General features: G+C 41.0%; 2 long non-coding RNA genes across 3 annotated transcripts; one reads left to right on the forward strand and one right to left on the reverse strand.

The window, feature by feature from the left end:
- The first annotated feature begins 50 nt into the window (after window positions 1–50).
- On the forward strand, window positions 51–14361 carry LOC134810272 (uncharacterized). 2 transcript variants are annotated; one of them, XR_010157910.1, is made up of 5 exons: window positions 51–633; window positions 706–1126; window positions 11510–11840; window positions 12940–13119; window positions 13889–14361. It is a non-coding gene; the product is annotated as an uncharacterized LOC134810272 (long non-coding RNA). The 2 variants fall into 2 exon arrangements; XR_010157911.1 differs by having other exon boundaries at window positions 11603–11840.
- Window positions 4722–9459, reverse strand: LOC134810275 (uncharacterized). The gene is made up of 3 exons (XR_010157918.1): window positions 9371–9459; window positions 5792–5861; window positions 4722–4811 (listed from the first exon to the last, which is right to left on the reverse strand). It is a non-coding gene; the product is annotated as an uncharacterized LOC134810275 (long non-coding RNA).
- Window positions 14362–17487: the final 3126 nt, after the last annotated feature.

Below are 17487 nucleotides of genomic sequence, written 5' to 3' on the forward strand. Positions count from 1 at the left end.
TGGCTGCCGCCGCCGCAGCTCAAGGATCCGACTTCATGGGGGTGGGGGGCACCCTCTGGCGGGCGGCCCGGCGAGCCGCACAGAGCACGGCGAGCGCACCGCGCGGCGGCCGGCCCGCGCCCTTAACCCTTCGCTGCGCGCCGCCCGGGGAGGCGGGCATCTTTCTCAAAGAGTGGCTCGGGATGGGGTGCGGGGGAGGGGAGACGAGGATCGGAGGGCAAGGTTCCTTCCAGGTTTGGGAAGGGGGCGGGGAGCTGGGCGATGAGGTAATTTGAGCGGTGACGGGTCGGTCCTCGCGCGCCTCCCTGGGTCCCTGCACCTAGTTGGAGGGGACTGAACGACAACGGGGCGCTACTCAGGCAACCTGGGGGACTCCCCCAAGGGCTGTCAGGCTTCAGCTGGGAGCCGATGCAACACCCCAGTGGGGAGGGGAGGTCGGCCAATTCTAATCCCGACGTGTCCTTGGTCCCAGGCGCTCGGAGCAGCATCTGAGAGGGCTCACTCTGATCAGCAGCTGCACGTTAAGCCGCAAACCGGCGTCGCTTCGGCGTTCCGGAACCCAGGCCTGGGGGCCGCGGGGATTGCCTCTGCGTGCAACTCCGGAAAGTTTCAAGGGGTCCCCCGACTGCACAGGTACCCTCACCTTTCCTGCCGGCGAACGCTGGCGACCGCCCGACCCTGCCCTCTTTCTCTCTTCGCACGCAGGTCCGGAAATCGGCTTTGATATGGAACTACTCCGCTCTAGCCTGGAAAGGAGACCCGCGCACTCCTCTCGCAGCTAATTTCGGATCATTAATTTAATCGGAAATGAGGTAACCAGTGTAGGAGACAGAGAAAGCAACCGGAGCATCAAATGGCAGTTCTCGAGAATCGACGAGGAACTTAAATCTGGACTCAGGGTTTCAGTGCGGTCTCCGACTCCCACCACCCCGCCCCTCCGCCTGTCTCGCCGCCAGGTGTGACCTCCACGCGAAGGAATCTTCTTCGGATGGGTGCACCTTGCCAACAGGTGTGGCACCTGGAGGACTAGGAGGCGCCTCCAGACTAAGGGCGCTCAGTGCGGCGTTCTTGTTGCAGATGATTCTGGAAGGCCGGTAGGTGTCGGGCGACATTTGACCTTCTTCAGGTGCGTAGAACTAAGTGTCTGGAAACATGATCCCTTCGCGTAAGTTTCTTTCTGAAAGCCACCAATCTTGACCGTAAGCTGTATTTGAGAGATCTTTTGGCTGAGTTTACTTATGACCTAACGGTTAGTCACCAACTGAGGCAGGGCACAGGATGACCAAAAAAAAGTGTCAGTTTTTACACAACTCTGGCCTGCAAGAGCCTACGTGCTTCATAAATAAAAATAAACATACGAGCGAGGAAGGTGCAGAGCCCCGGAGATATTTTTTTCTCACATTTTTGAAATACCATGCACATATATGTGGCTATTTAAGTATAACTACTAGTGTTCACTCTTACTGATTTCTACAACTTTTTTTTTTCCATTTAAAAATCGATTATTGTTACGGTTTAAACCTCGGGTTGGTCTAAAGTGACATTGTTGGTCTCATTACAGCCTCTAGTGGACAGTTAACATCAGTTTCCTGAAAAGGCTCTGACTGGTTTTGTTTTCGTTGACAAGCTTTGTCAAGGTGAAAGTTAGTACGTAAGAGCATAACCGGGTAAAATGTCCCCTTACCCCTATCCTCACCCCCGCCCCCAACACCCTGCTTGGCAAAGACGACTTCAGAAAGGAGCAGAAGCTTGTTGGCTTTGTATAGAAAAGACGTATGCTTTGTGCTGCAGGTATTATTATTACTGGACTGTGAATAAACAGAAAGCTTCTGCTATTCATTTCAGTTTCAGACAGCTTTCATAAAAACTAAATTCATCTCAAATATTTTTATAACAGAAAATATTGGTTGCCATGTTTTTGGCTTAACTGCGATGTTTTTATTCCAACTCATAATCTGCAAACTGTCCAATCCACCTCCACTCTATTTTTAGACATCTTACATTTAGATAATTTTCAGTTAAAAAAAAAGCTAATATTGTAATTTTACGTTGGCACAAGCAGTTAATTTACGTGATTTTAACAACCTTAAATTAAAACACATAATTCAGATTACAGTTAGTCAATTAATTTAAATGTTCCCTCAAGGAAGCTAAATATGTATATTACCCAAATGGTAAAAACAATTAATAAGAAATGTGTCATTTACTTTCTTAGCCATTAAGTTTAAAGCCATAAACTGCCACCAAAATCTGTAACTATTTCTTCCTGCAAGATCCAACATAAACACCATACTCATGAAACCGTCTCATTACCTTTAGTACTGAAATATTTTGTTTTCAGATGGCAAAATATTAAATGTATAATCACAAATAACAAGCACTGGTTCTTTAGAAACAAGACTTTCTCGTGCAAATAAAAACTCAATGAAAAAGGGCAGAGCTTCCAAGAAGCTAGTAGGCAAATATATAGTACTATAGTCCTACTCATAAGGCTGGTGTTATGTTTGTAAAAGTATAAGTCAACCTTTGAAATTACAGGAAATCGATAAATAAGGCCTGATGAGCTTGACTCGTATCCTGTGTCATAGATTGCTTAAATACCATGAAAAATAATTGTAATCACATATCTATTTTACTGTTTTGGTGGTATCTACTCTTGAAGGTGTTAAATGGGCCAGCAAGTATATATTATATAATTACATATTACACCCTTACTTAAAGTGTAGTTTTCAAAGTCGCCACAGCAGCACTTGGGAGCTTTTTAGACATTCAGAGTCAAGGGTTCTACCCCAGACATACCAAATCAGAATCTGCCTTTGAACCAGGCCCCTGGGTGATTCCTAAACACATTATCATGTGAAGAACACTGGTCTATACCACAGGGATCAACCTAAATAAATTTGGGCACAGGTGCAGAAGTTAATTCCTCTATTTATTTCTTTTTTGCTCCTTTTTAGTAAGTACAGCCCTTATTAATTTGTGCTTTTCAATGAAAAATTATTATGTTATATGCTTTGGATAAATACTACTGCACTGTAAGTGCACACATCTGCATCATTATTGCCAAAAGAGAATGCTCTGCTGAGGAATGTACTGGGGTCTTGAACATGAACATTTTCTTCATGGCAGCAGAGGGAGCACAAGAGTGCTTAATAAAACCAGTGCACAGGTCTCTCCAAATCATGACGGATTTTAAATTGTAGTATATGTTTTCATTGGAAGTAGCCTGTTATGTAGTTCAAAATGAAGCAAATCAACTGAGCAAACACAGATAGGCTTACCAGGTCATAACAACTATGTAACTGAACAGATTGAAAGTTGAATAAAATAAAGATAAACTTCTTTAGAGTTTTAGGCTTGAATTCTTAAAAGAAAGTGGACCTCAAAAGTGAAAAAGATGCCTTAGCTTTGCTCAAAAACAAAGATAACACAACACGGAATCAGGCAACCCTAAGATGCCTTAGCTTTACTCAAAAACAAAGATAACACAGAATCAGGCACCCCTAAGAGTAGCTCCTGTTTATCTAAAAACAGAGTCAGTTCACTGGACCCTACATCAGGTAACTTAATTTCATTTGGTGTCATACATGTTGGTTAAGGTCCATGCGCCTTTTGCTGTGTTTACACTCAGAATAATTTTAGGGGTTTCTCCTTAATGCTTGCAGTGGTGAGGATTTAGGTTTCAGTTATACCTACGTAGTATTTCATACTTTTCACTACTCTTCCATATTGCATCCTCAAAAACTCCCTTGAAGCAGATAACATACTTGGTAAAAGCCAAGTATCCAAAAAGTTATGGAACCACATCGTGCTTTCATAACATTGAGTCATTTAATTGTTTCAGTAGTGCTTTGAGGTATTCATAAATGAGGGAAATTATACAGACTAAAGATCCAGAGCATTTTTTACAGTTTTAAAGGTTTTTCAAAGTTATTCTTAGATAATATGTTTATATATTTATTATTTATTTACAAGCAGTCACTTATTCTGCATCTACAATAGCTAAGACTTGAGAATATAAAATTGAGTAAGACATCTTAGTGTGCAAGGAGATCAGAGCAGAACAGATCTTACCTTTGGAAAACTGTTAATTTTTACCACGTTGAAACACAAAGATTCATAGTTGATGCGATCCAGCACCTGCCAGAATCATAGCAATCAGACTTCCAAATATGAGAATCAAACATTAGAATCATTAAAAATTTGAGAGGCGGGGGGGGACAGTTGTACAACTCTTGAGCAAAAGTTGACTTATAAGCTAATATTAATATTTCAAATTTGTACGACAAACAAATGTGAAGATATAATGTGTATTTTATTTGAATGTCTTCCCTATCACAAAATCAAATGAGTAAGTTGAGTTGGTAAACATTTATTTATTTTTATCTTTTCTAAAATGCTGAAAAGAATTTTTCTCCCACACTAAAGAGGGTTTGCCAAGTTTCTGCCTGGAGCAATTTGTTATGGCTGTGTAATAAATCCCAGAAAGTTTGAATTTTTAATGGAAACACTGACAGAATAAAGAGGGTGTAATCCTACATATGTCATTTAAAAATCTGAGCAAACCATAGTGTGCTTGCAAAACAAATATACTTTCCTTAGATTGCACTCACAAATAAGGCTGGGGAGACCAGAAAAGTAAAACAAACTCAAAACAAAAGTGAAAAACACTCACACAATAGACTCTGAGGTCAGCTCACCACACCCAGACTAAAGTCACTGGGCTCTGTGCGTGTCACCAAGACTCTTAAAAGACATACTTCTGAATCATCTTTCTTGACCCTCCACCAAACTGTAGCAAGACAGGCTTCCTGGGAATGAAAATGACATTAGCATTAGTCAAGAGTGAAATTAAAGTCATTGTACTCAAACATCTGCCAACAGTCTGTGATTTCATAGTACCCACCTCTGAAATAAGACTCTGTCTACAATTAAAAACAAAGAAAAAAAGGTACTTTAGGTCTTCACTATCCACTATGTCTACTGAGCACTTGAAATGTGTGATTAGTCCAAATTAACATGTGCTGTAAGTGTGAAATATTCCTCAGATTTTAAAAACTTGGTATAAAAAATACATATTTTACATATAATATATATTATTCATTATTCTTATATTATTAATTTTATGTATTATATATACACACATGTAATATCTCCATTTTTACATTGATTAAATGTTGAAAATATTGGGTTATTTTTTAATAGTGTATATTGGGTTAAAAAATATATTATTAAACTTCATTTTACCTGTTTCTTTTTACTTTTTTTTTTGAGACAGGGTCTAGGTCTGTCACCCAGGCTGCAGTGCAGTGCAGTAGTGTAGTCTCTGCTCACTGCAACCTCCACCTCCTGGGCTCAAGTGATCCTCCTACCTCAGCCCCTGAGTAGCTGGGACCACAGGCATGCGCCACTACACCCAGCTAATTTTTGTGTCTTTTGCAGAGACGGAGTTTCACCATGTTACCCAGGCTGCTATTGAACTCCTGGGCCTTGGCCTCCCTAAGTGCTGGGATTATAGGTGTGAACCACCACGCCCAGCCTCTTTTTACTTTTCTTAATGTGGCTACTATAAAGTTTCATATCACATGTGTGGAAGGGTTATATATTTCATTTCTAATAAACAACACTGATACAGATATTGGGGCTGAGGAGGCACAGGAATTGGTTCTAAGAACCCAGTTTAAGACCTTAGACTCCCAGCATGGCTCCCTGCAGTGGTATGGTAAATAACTTATTTTTCTGCCTTCCCCATGTTCCCCCCTTACACTGTGTAACACAGAACTTATCGTACTCTGTTATAATGATCACTGAGAGTAGACTGTCGGTGAATGCGTGATCTCACTGGTAGATCTGTTACAGGCCTGCAAAACAAAAATTTGTTAGGCTTATCTGTGACTCAATCTTCTCAAGCTCTAGTACCTTGTCACCCTGGGAGGCTGATGGAAAACCTATGCTCTGTTTTCGAAAGCACAAGCACAAGCATCCTAGAGTTACAGCTGGTTTTGCTGCTCGTGGCTAAATGGTTTGGGGCCGATACTTTCTAGTGACAGATGGCTTTGGACATTGATAATGAAAATTATATAATTTGTTGCTTAACTAAAAAACATCAAGGCCATCAAAAGGAAATCTGTTTAAAAAAAAAACACTTTCTAATATATTTAGTACCATAGGATACTCTGAAAAGAAATAATATTATTTTTAACCATCATTATTTATTTTGCAAGCAAGACCTAGATAAATTTTCATCAATGCAGCTGTGACCAAGATTGAATGTAAGGCAAGTATCATAATTTATGATCTTAGTCATCTAAAGAACATAGCTCTTCTTACATGGAAAGAAAACAGACAACATTTTGAGGCTTAGAATGAATGAGTTGAACTTTGTTTGGTATTGGCCAGGAGCATTTGGAAATTTATTAAAAGCATTTCATTAACAACTTGGCATTTTGTTTCCTCAAAAGAACTACATTTTCCAAATTTAAATCAAAGCCAGAACCACCATTTTTTGAACTGAAGGTAGTGGCAGCTGATGGGTTGTGCATGTTAAGCTGAGGGTGCCTTCGGAATAAGATCATGGGCAACAACAGGCTGCAAAAATAAACATCAAATTTTTATGGAAGGAGTGAAGCAGTGTTCTTTGTTGTTCTAACTTGATGACATTAAAATATGTGGCTATAAGCTCTCTTAGTTACTTTATTTTTCTTGAGTCAATATTGGCCAGGAGAAGCTGATCTGAATGAGGGTCAGAGTTTAAGAAAATTATTTTATGAGGAATTTACCAAGTTTACCCCGGAAGAGGGAGAGTTAGAGAAAAATGCATTGGCGAACTTTGCTTTTTGACATAAATAACTAGAATTCACCAAGGAAACGGCCTGTGTCAGGGTTTCAGTGAGGGTTGTCAGGCAGTTTGATATTTGCAGAACCCCTCTCTGTCAGGCCTCTCCAAAGTTTAACTGCTGGGAGATCTGGGAAGCTCTCAAGACTGGCGACTGAAGATACTGATTTGCTTTGTGTCTGAGACACAGGCATAAAACGATGGCTACTGCCACAGATGCTTTCTGACAGAGCAGAATAATAGCACTCAGACTTAAACCGTACATTACAAACAATCCCTTTTTAAGTACAAAATGAATGCACAGAATGGAAGACCCTGTCAGCTAGAATACAAGTAAATCAAGTAGAAGAAGACAAATTATTCACTCATACCACTACAGCCAAATTTTTATTCTGCTAACTGCACTGTCATGAGAGAGCTTTTCTTCTTTGTCAGATGTTAATATTTATGCCTAGTGTTCCATTATCGGAACACTAAGCATGTGGGAGTTATTTATATCCTACTGCTCAAGGTCATCGCCAAGGTCTGATTGCAAAAATTCAAAAAATTGCAACCATAAATGGGTCAAGAAAATCGATACATCATAGTTATTACAAATATATGAGGCACTGGATGCATTTCCTCTGAGAGCCAATCAAATTACAGGATATGTTTCCTAACTCCCCACACCTATTCCAGTTTAAAAGTTGTAGCTTGAGTACCAGGAGTAAGAACACGTGAACCCTTCACTCCCAGGGCTAGCTTTTCCTGCTGTCAATTTCATAATTATATTGCTCCGCCCCTTGGCTTAGCACTTCCTTTCCCCTCACTACCTTCTCACCCCAACCCCCAGCAATGAATCATCAGGCCTTTAAAGAGACTTAGACGACCCAGTGTGAACTTCGCTGGCATCCTGTACATTCTTATGCCAAAAAAGGGGAGTTGCTCTAAGACAGAAACTAGCCAGACCCTGATGCAGATCTTGGAGGCAACAAGCTTGGGTGCTTATCTGGGAAGATCAGCGAGGAGTTAATTTTCCTAGATCACAATGGTGATTCAGAATTGCATATCTTAGTTCATGATTGGGTTTTTAAGAACCCAGTTCGACCCTTTGTGCAGAAAGGAATATATCAGAGGGAAAAATGTTGGCAGATCTCCTTATGCAATCAGGGCAAAGGAATTTATACCACATTCAACTCTTTGATTTCTCCAGATCTGGCTGAGGGTGGGGTTTCCATATTTGTGCTTTGGCAAATGTGTCCAATAATTAACTCCTCCTGATATATGCCCCTAGTGTTCTTCCAGGTTATCATGTGCTTATTTGTGCATTTATTAAAACCAGAAACATTTTTGCCCCTTCATTGTTTAAATACTGTGTCTGAGTAATACAGGTTAAATAGACAACAAGAGCCTTGTCTTTTAAAGACTTTACTCCCTACCTAAAGAGGTGAAGGAGATATCATTTAAATAACATTATGCGTGTGCATATACCTTCTATATGGAAAGCCCTTTCTTCTCCTCCTCTCTCCTTTTTTTTTTTTTTTTTTTGCATGGAGATTTTATCCTCATGCTTTTGAGATCCGGCTCAAGCATCAACACTTCTGTGAAGTCTTTCTTGATTATCACAGGAGTCTGCGGCTCTGCCCAATGTGTGAGTCAGAGAAGTGCTATTTTCTTATTCTTTTTATTTATACAATATTTTTTTAAACCTCTAACCGAAAAAAACAGGGCCATAAGCACAGATGGAGAGAGTATCCTAAGTGGGAGCTCTCTTACTTGAATACTTCCTGCTACTCCCAAACCCATTTGACCTCCCTTACAGTTTCAGCGTGCAACTGCGCTTCCTTTGTTTATGCTCCAATTATGTGACTCCCCTCCACTGATCAGTTCTTCATGTAACTTTCCACTGCCCTCTGTTATGAGTGGAATTGTGACCCCAAAAGATACATCGAAGGCCTAACCCCAGTAACTATGAGTGTAGCCTTATTTGGGAGTAGGATTTTTGCAGATGTAATTAGTTAGGATGAGATTTTACTGTTTTAGGGTGGACCCTAAATCCAATGCAACTGTTGTCCTCATAAGAGAAGACACAGAAACAGAGGAGACACAGGGTAGATGACCATGTGAAGACAAGGCAGAGACTGGCGATATGCTGCCACAAGCCAGGGAATGCCAGGGATTGCTAGCAACCACCAGAAGCTAGAAGAGGCAAGGAAGCCTCCTCTCCTAGAGCATTTAGAGAAAGGATGGCCCTGTTGACACCTTGATTTCAGACTTCTAACTTCCAGAACTGGGAGGGAATAGATACCTGTTGTTTTAAGCCACCCAGTTTGTGGTACTTTGTTATAGCCACCCTAGGAGACGAATGCACCCTCCTTATGAGATCCATGATTCCAGGTCTGTTGGATTCTCCTTTCTTCTCTTTATTTACATATATGGCCCTACCTCTTCCTGCTGCAGATACTCCTAGGTAATCTGTTCTGGATGTACTTTTGGTCTTGCACCTATGACAATACCAATAAACAAAGAAAAGGTCTAATGGAATAGAAAACTTACAGAGTTCTAGAACCGCCTCCTCGTCATCCCAGAAAAACATCTGGCTTCTGGCTCCAGGCCTCAGAGAGCACAAGTACATTACACTCCTGCACGGGGCGTCAGCTGGTGTCGGCGTCCTCCTCAGCCCTCCTCAGCTCCCTCTGCTGGGCGCCCGATGCACCAGCAGCTTCCCTCTTCAGAAGTAGTCTTCCAGCATGTGGGTGGGGTTGGGGTGAAGAAGAGACCCAAAAACTAAATTAATTTGATATTGAGGAAATACAATGCTAATTGTTTGGCTTTCTTTTACTGTATATTTGAGTGTTATCAAAGTGCTTATGAAGACCTTGGTCTTTCTGATTCTCCTTTTTCAAAAAAAAAAACGAGAAGCTCATTTGTTTCAGGAAGTTTCCCTGAGCGAGTGGAAGGGGAGGCCTCACACTCAAGCCAGAATACAAAGGAAGTCCTCTTGAGATGGATAAAGCAGTTCTTACATGCAAATCTCAGAAAATGGCAACTCCATCTTTCCACCTGTTTAAGCCCAGAACCGTTGGCAGTATCTTGACTCTCTCGTCAGACCCCACATCCAATTTGCCAAAAATCCAATTAAATCTACCTTCAAAACATATCCAGAATCTGACCATTTTTCAACCCTGGGACTGCTACCACTGGAGTTAAACCACCACTGTCCTTCGTCAGGGTTACTACGACAGCCTCCTAAATTGGCCCTTGCTTCCCCAATTACCAGCCCACACCAGTCTACTGCCTGCATTAGGTTGATGCCACAGCTCTGCTCAGAGACCAAGGGCTCCCCCAAGGTCAAGTAAAAGCCCTTCATGGCCTACAAGGCTGGCCTCGATCAGGTCCTCAACTTTTCTGATCTCATCTATCCCTGTCCTTGCTCCCACACTGCCAGCCTCACTGTCCTCTTTGCTGGTCCTCAAATAAGCCAGCTGCTCTCTTGCCTCAGGGCCTTTGTATTAGCTGTTCCCTCGACTTGGAATGCTTTTCCCTCTTGTGTTCACATGGCTCACTCCTTCATCTTCTTCAGGTTATTTTTTCTAAGAATCAACCTCCTAGTGAGGCCTGCTGTGAACACCCTACTAAAAATTCTACTCCCTCACTTTCCCGATCCACCTTGCCCTGCTCATTTATCCCATAAATGTGTTGCTTTATAACATTCTATGTCATCTACTTTGTTTGTTTGTTTATTGTCAGGAGGGCAGAGATTTTTTTTTTTGGTCTGGCTCATTCATCTAGAATAGTTCTTGGCACATGATAGACACCCACTAAATAGGCATTGACTATTAAATGAATTAATCAATAATGTTTTCCAGAACCTACTATGTGCAAAGTTCTATCAGCCCCCAACACAATGATTATCTCATTAGGAGCTAATCCAAAACTAATCCATCTGGTCCACACTATGGTATAATACATGTTCTCTTTACTTGACCCTTGCGTTAGTGTCTGACATGACTATTAAAGCTGAGTTGGAATGAACTGAGTCTCACACTCAGGCTTTGCAGATGTCATTTCATTTCATCCCCATGATGATACTGTGAGATAGAGATCATGATTCTCACTTATTGGGTGATTAAACTGAGGCTTGGAGTTTAAAGGACCTGCCCAAAGTTCAGGGTCACCCAGCACTGGTTTCAAAGTGAAGTTATCCACCTATGCAGCCTGAGAATTGTTAACAAGTCATTACCTGAATGAAATAGGACAGTTACAGTCATAACACTGCATTGCAATGTTTTGGCTAAGGGACGATTTTTAATCCAATCTCTAGTTTTTGGATTATACATGAATTGTGAATAACACCTGTATCCCAGAAATTAAAGCTAGTGATGCTCATTGAGAACTGAGTATTTCTCCATAAGCGAATTGGCTTCAGATCAACCTAAGTGGTCTCCCAACTAACAGAACTCTATTCCAGCTTATAATTTTTACTCATGCTGCTACATGGGCTGGAAATGATTCTCACTTGAAGTTCATGCTTGAATCCCTAGAACCCTTTCCTATTAAAGTCCTGTCTAAAGTATCCCATTACGGTAAGGACGAAGGAGATTGTAAAGGGCCAACATGAATTCTCAAGGCTCATTTAATGACTTAATTTCCTTCAGTTACTCTGGGCTGAACTTCTCCTGTTCTACCCACAAGCTTCCCAGAGTCCTCTGTGACCAGAATCGAAGCATAGTGTCTGAAAGTAGCCTGGCCACACAAGATGTGCAAAACACTATAACCTCTTCACAGCCTCACTCCACTTTGTATTTGAGGGAAATGATTCTAGAAGCTGAAATAGACCAGAGTTCAACAGTCTGGGAAATTTGAAGAAGGAAAAAGGAAGAGAGAAAAAAAAAAACCAAGCCCTGCATTTGCAGAGATGTGAAGAGAACCCAGCTCTCTGAAGTTGGAAGGAAGTGAGAAGACCCTATTTGTGGCTGCAGGAGAGGAAAAGAAAAGAGACCCGCAAGGAAACTACCAACAGATGGTAAATACATTTTTAATTCTTCTGTCTTACTGTGTGGACTTGTGCACATTTGTCCTGCTGTGTTAGGCTCCCGAAATAGCTAGCCATGGAATTGCAGAACAGTTCTGCTGCAATTTGAGATTTAGGAAACCATGCTAGCTGACAAAACAGGAAGGGCTCATAGTAGGATGGAGTGGATTTGCTCCCAGTTTGCAGCTCCTCAATGTGGCATCTGCTGTCATTCTTAGTGCAGGAAAATTCTCTCACATGTCAGGTCTCATTGGTGATGTTTTGCAACATACTATCTCAAATTGCCCCCCGAGCCCTGGTTATAATTATTAAATGTTGACACTATGCATATAACTCCCAAAGATTAAAGAGAGTGAGGTCCATTGATTTATGAATCCTGAGTCCTCCAGGGAACATCACAAACACACATGGCAGCCAGATCTCTTCACCTAGTCTTCCTCATACTTTTGGTATGAGGTTGCTCTACAAGAACCTAAAGAGGTAGGACACAAAAGCACATTCAGTTGACTCCACATCTGAGAAGTGACCAGTGATTGGTACCAGGAATGAGTTAGGTTCCCAACCCCAACACCATCTCTCAGTGCATCTGCAAAAAAAACCCACAAGTGTCAATGAATCTAACTGGATGCAGGATAATGAGGAGAGGGTGGCCTATTAATTATCATGTGAAAATATAGCTATATAATGCCATTTTATTAGAACTGGAAAGATCCTTACAGAATCTAGTTCAATTTTTTTTTTCATTTTATAGACAGGAATCTGGGCCAAAGAGTTGCAGGAAATTGGCAAAGATCATACAACTAGTCTGTGGCAAATTCAGTACTGGAACCTAAGACATCTCCCTCCCAGTCCTGTGTTTGTTCTCCTCTAGTCCTCATAGAAGGTGGACACTGCTGTGATGAGCAAAATCCAATTCTAGAAGATTTTGATCATGGCAGCCCGCACACTTGGGTTCTTATAAAGTGAGATGATGGCATTTCTGTCTGGTCTGTAGATGTTTGGGAAACTGGTTGATATTCTTTACAAGTAAGATTTCAAGCTAAAATAGATTTGTTAATTTCTGTCCTAACCCCCTGTGGATTGTTTCTAGATTATATAGCTACCACACTATTTGGCACAGCTGGGATCCTCTTTTCATGAAATAGCAGGGAAGATTGGTAGATAAGAATTAAAAAGCATTGGCAGAGGAGACAGGGAGACTTACACAATTACTTCCTACCCAGTGCCTTCCTGGTCTAGGAACTTCTTCCAGCCTCTTTTGGAGAGAGAGGTAAGTGGGAGGAAAGGGGATTTTTATCTTTTTAGTAAAAGAAAGGATAACAAAAACACTTTAGCACTGCTCAATTTGATGAAATCTTGATTTCACATAGTTTAAGTTTCTACCAGACTAAATATATTCTTGTTCAAAATAACATATATATTCATAGATAACTTTTCCAGTGGATACATATGTAGTTCATTAATAAAAACTCTTCTCAATCAGCTATTTTAAAAAGTGTTCTTTCCTGTTTTCTAGAAAGTTAATCAGTAAGCTCCTCAATAGCTGGTTTGGCAGTAAGGTCTCAAATTTTGCAATTTTAGTCAGCATTTTGCTTTGTTGTTTTGCACATAATTTCAGCAACATTTTATGCTATTTTTGTTGTTGTTGTTCTTTTTGAGACAGTGTCTCACTCTGTCCCCCAGGCTGGAGTGCAGGGGCATGAGCATGGCTCACTACAGCCTCAACCTCCTGGACTCAAGCAAACTTCCTGCCTCAGCCTCTCAAGTAGCTGGGACTACAGGTGTGCACCATCACACCCCGCTAATTTTTTTTCTTTTTTGCAGAGATGGGGGTCTCACTGTTGTTGCCCAGGTAGGTCTCAAACTCCTGGGCTCAAGCAGTCCCCCTGCCTTGGCTTCCCTAAGTGTTGGGATTACAGGCCTGAACCATTACACCTCGCCTTATCCTATTTTTATGGTGGTAAAAAATTATACTTGTTAGATATACACATGGAATTCTTTGTTTTGAGAATTAATTTGATCATTTTGAATATTCTTAGGAATTTACTGTCTACTTGATCATGGTGGATAAGCTTTTTGATGTGCTGCTGGATTTGGTTTGCCAGTATTTTATTGAGGATTTTTGCATCAAAATGTGGCACATATACACCATGGGATACTATGCAGCCATAAAAACTGATGAGTTCATGTCCTTCGTAGGGACATGGATGAAGCTGGAAACCATCATTCTCAGCAAACTATCGCAAGAACAAAAAACCAAACACCCCATGTTCTCACTCATAGGTGGGAATTGAACAATGAGAACACATGGACACAGGAAGGGGAACATCACACACCGGGGCCTGTTGTGGGGTAGGGGGAGGGGGGAGGGATAGCATTAGGAGATACACCTAATGTTAAATGATGAGGTAATAGGTGCAGCACACCAACATGGCACATGTATACATATGTAACAAACCTGCACGTGTACCCTAAAACTTAAAGTATAATAAAAAAAATTAAAAAAAAGAAATTCACTGTCTATCTCCATGATCTAGTAATGGAATGGGGGTGGAGGAGGGTAAGAATTATCTTAAGTGAATTATTTTCAGTAGAGCAGTAATGAAGGCACACTTTAGGTTATTTCATTCCTATGATCCAAATTTGATTATCTAGCTAAGATCACTGGGGACATTTGAAGCTTTAATAATTACAGCTCAAGGCCTCAGGAAAAAAAAAATTACGTTTACTACACATTCACACAGCTTTTCAGAGAGTTGCCAAATGAGGGCTGATTTAAAAAAATAGATTGATATCAAGATTCCATTTTGAGAGTTCAAACTCTGTTGACATAAAAACAAACGCTAGATTTAAACAATTGTTTTGTGTAGAACAGTTAAACATTGTTTATTTGAAAGAGTAAAAAACATAAGCTATTGATTTTACCTTTCCTTTTGGAGGACAGCTTTAGGATTTTTCCCCTAGAAAGTTTTGAGGCCAGGATTTTTACTACAAGTGCCCTGTTCCCTGACGTGCCAGCACAGCTTTGAAGCTGTCTCAGCTTCTAGGTCAAAGGCTCCCTCCCTGTGGCCAGATGCCAGTCTTATCCTTAGACTCCCATGAGCTTCAGAAATAAATCAACTTTTCAGTAAAATCCACTGACAGCTCTGCTTTACATAAAAGCATGCGGCCTGAGGATGTAATGCAGTTTTGCATTTTAGGTGGATAAGAAAAGAAAGAAAGCATCCCATATCACTGAGAGACCATTTCAAATGGAGTTGCCATTATGAAAGCCAGGGGGTGGCTTGGAGGTATTGCACCCACTCTTCCTGCAGCCTGTCCAACCCCAGCACGAAGTACTCACACAGCAGAAAACCACTGAAGTACAAATGGCTCTACAATGTTCTCATCCTTGTGTAGCACTGGTTAGTAACATCCATGAATTGAAGAGTGTTGAGCAGGTCAGCACCCTGAGGCCAAAATTTCCTCCTTGTGGTGAGAAAAGAAACAAATGAAAAAATTCCTCTCCGTACAACAATGCAAAGTAATCTCACAATGTTGGAAAATACAAAAGAGGCAAGACATAAAAGAAGGCTTGCTATACTGTTCCATTTGTACAAAATTAAAAAATATGAAAAACTAATCAATCATGTTACACTAATTATACTTGTTTACCTTTGATGAAGAGAGAGGATTAGGATTAGAATGGGACATGATGATGGCTTCTAGGGTGCTAGAAAGTTCTATCTTAACCTGGGTGGTGGTCACAGAGGTGTGTTCACTTTGTGACAATGCATTTAGAATAATGCTATTCTAAAACATTAGAATAGGGCTGGGCGCGGTGGCTCATGCCTATAATCCCAGTACTTTGGGAGGCTGAGATGGACAGATCACTCGAGATCAGGAGTTTGAGACCAGCCTGGCCAACATGGTGAAACCCTGTCTCTATTAAAAATACAAAAATTAGCGGGGCATGGTGGTGGGTGCCTGTCATCCAGCTTCTTGGGAGGCTGAGGCAGGAGAATTGCTTGAACCTGGGAGGTGGAGGTTGCGGTGAGCAGAGATTGCACCACTGTACTCCAGCCTGGGTGACAGAGCAAGACTTTCTCAAAAAAATATACAGCATTTTTGCATAACTAAACTAATAGATATTGAGGAAAACCGAAAATTAAGACAAGTTCAGGAAAAAAAAATGACACCAAACCCCATGGTAGGGCAGTGGAAACTCTCATGCCTGGATCCAGGGAATGCTCATTGCAATTATTCTTCTTGGTTAACTGTTTGGCATTATCTACTGAAGTTGAAGACACGCATATTCAGTGATCTGGATTTCCACCCCTGGGTAATATCCAAGAGAAATAGGTACACATGAGAACCAGAAGAACAGCAACTCTATTCATAACAACCCTAAACTGAAAACAAGTCAAAATATCAACAGTAGAGAAGATAAATAAAATGTCATATATCCAAACTTGGAATACTATACAGCACTGAAAACAAATGAACCACAGTACTCTCACAACATGGATGCAACTTAAAAATTAAATGGGCCAGACATGGTGGCTCATGCCCGTAATCCCTGCACTTTAGGAAACTGAGGCAGGAGGATCTCCTGAGGTCAGGAGTTCGAGGCCAGCCTGGCCAACATGTTGAAACCCCATCTCTGCCAAAAATACAAAAATTAGCCAAGCGTGGTGGTGGGTGCCCGTAATCCCAGCTACTCTGGAGGCTGAGGCAGGAGAATCACTTGAACCTGGGAGGCGGAAGTTGCAGTGAATCGAGATCGCGCCTTTGAACTCCAGCCTGGATGATAAGAGCAAAACTCTATCTCAAAAAAAGAACAAAAAACAAAAAATGGTGAGAGGCAAAAAATCATATGCTTCCATATACGTACTTAAAGTTCAAAGAGTAGAAAAAATATATAGTATTTAGCCCTATACACTTAGGTGTTGAAACAATAAAAGCAAGGTCTTGCTCTGTCGCCCAGGCTGGAGTGCAATGGTGTGATCACGGCTCACTGCAGCCTCAACTTCCTATGCTCAAGTGATCCTCCTGCCTCTACCTCCCAAGTAGCTGGGACTATATAGGCGCATGCCACCATGTCCAGCTAATTTTTAAACTTTTCGTAGAAGCAGAGGTCTTGCTATGTTGCTCAGGCTGGTCTCCAACTCCTGGGCTCAAGCAATTCTCCTGCTTTGACCTCCCAAAGTGTTGCGATTACAGGCATGCGCCATCATGCCCAGCTCTGTTCTATTTCTTGACTTGAGTCATGGTTATGTGAATGTTTACTTTATAAAATGGTATTGAGTTGTACTTTTCTATATCATGCACTTTCCCGAATGTATGTTATATTTCACAGTAAAAAGGGTGTTAAAAATCACATGAAACCCAATTATTTGGAGATAGTTATAAATTGAACACCTTGATGTATATATACTCCCAGAACTTCTTTAATGCAATATAATCTGTCCATATTGCTTTGTAGCCTTTAATTTTTTTTTAATTAATGATATGCCCTCTCAAAAGAATTCCTCTTTAGGTTTTTTCCATTTCCACTTAATTTTAACTAAAAGTAAATATCATACAAGCTTTATGCCCCTCTGGAAGCCTAAAGCCATGGAGTGGCTTTCAGGAAATTAGGTTGCTTTAGCCTAAGCTA

This window comes from Pan troglodytes, chromosome 5 (genome assembly GCF_028858775.2).
Source record: "Pan troglodytes isolate AG18354 chromosome 5, NHGRI_mPanTro3-v2.0_pri, whole genome shotgun sequence".
Classification (NCBI taxonomy): Eukaryota; Metazoa; Chordata; class Mammalia; order Primates; family Hominidae; genus Pan; species Pan troglodytes.